The sequence below is a fragment of the Chrysochloris asiatica genome, unplaced genomic scaffold (assembly GCF_000296735.1).
Source record: "Chrysochloris asiatica unplaced genomic scaffold, ChrAsi1.0 scaffold00191, whole genome shotgun sequence".
Classification (NCBI taxonomy): domain Eukaryota; kingdom Metazoa; phylum Chordata; class Mammalia; order Afrosoricida; family Chrysochloridae; genus Chrysochloris; species Chrysochloris asiatica.
Genome location: NW_006408709.1, coordinates 5115483 through 5117025, shown reverse-complemented (window position 1 = coordinate 5117025; position 1543 = coordinate 5115483).

Below are 1543 nucleotides of genomic sequence, written 5' to 3'. Positions count from 1 at the left end.
CATATGCATGCAAAATCTGGACAGTAAATAAGGAAGTCCATAGAAGAATTGATGCATTTGAGTTATGGTGTTGGAGAAGAATATTGAATGTGCCATGGACTGCCAAAAGAACAAACAGATCTGTGTTGGAAGAAGTGCTGCCAGAGTGCTCCTTGGAGGCCAGGATGGCCAAACTTCGTTTCTCATACTTCAGACATATTGTCAGGAGGGACCAGTAGCTGGAGAAGGATATCATGTTTGGTAAGATGGAGGGTCAGAGAAAAAGAGGAAGACCCCCAATAAGATGGATTGGCCAAGTGGCAGCATCGATTGACTCAAGCGTGGCAACAATAGTGAGGTTGGCCCAGGATCAGGCAGTGTTTCGTTCTGCTGTGCATAGGGTCACTATGAGTTGGTACCAGCTCGATGTCACCTTACAACAACAACAAATGTATGTGGACATAACCAGATGATATACACATGAATCAAATTGATGATATCTGTTAAAAGAGACCACGAGGAAGCTCAAATCATCACTCAAAGCAGCATCAGGCTCGGACAAATGACTGACCATCAATTGCTCTTAAGCAAGTTCAGGGTGAAACTGACAAAAATGAAAACAAGTCCACAAGAGCCAAAATATGGCCCTGACTACATCACACCGGAATTTAGAGACCATCTCAAGAACAGAAGTGATGCATTAGACACTAATGAACTCAAACCAGAAGATTTTTGGGATGATATAAAGAACATCACATATGAGCCAAGTAAAGTATCCTTAAAAAACAAGGAAGAAAAGAACAAAATGAATATCAGAAAAACTCTGAATATGTGCTTAAGCATAGAAAAGCTAAAACATCTGGAAGAAATGAGGAAGTAAGTAAAACAGCTGAGCTTAAAATTTAGAAGCACAGCTAGAGAAAAACAATGTAAATTATTATAATGAAGTGTGCAAAGACCTGGAGTTATAAAACCAAAAAGAATGACCATATTCAGCATTTCTCAAGCTGAAAGAATTGAAGAAACCTATAAGTCTTTTATTTTATTATGAAAGAATTCTATGTGGTGCTGTAGAGTCCTGGTGTTGTGCTATTAGATGAAACAATGGATCACAAGGTCGGCTTGAATCACAAGGTGAGCATCGTCAGATGCTTTTTGGAAATCCTATACAGGATCACTATGAGTCAGAGCCGACTTGATGGCATGTAACAACAACAACAATGTGGCACTGTGGGATAAAGCACTGGACCGCAAGGTCAGTTTGAACCACAAGGTTAGCAGTTCAAACTCACTAGTCCCTCCATGAAACCCTATACAGGGTCACTATGAGTCGGAGCTGACTTGATAGCACTTAACAGAAACAATATTGGCAAAATACTCAATTATATAGAAAGCATCAAAATAAAATCAAAGGAATATACAGAGTTCCTGTACCAAAAAGAATTGGTCTATGCTCAACCAATTCAAGATGTAATCAAGAAAAAGTGGTATTGAAAGACGTATAACCTGCACTGAAGGCATTGGCAAAAAAACAAGGCTCCAGGAACTAATGGAATACAAATTG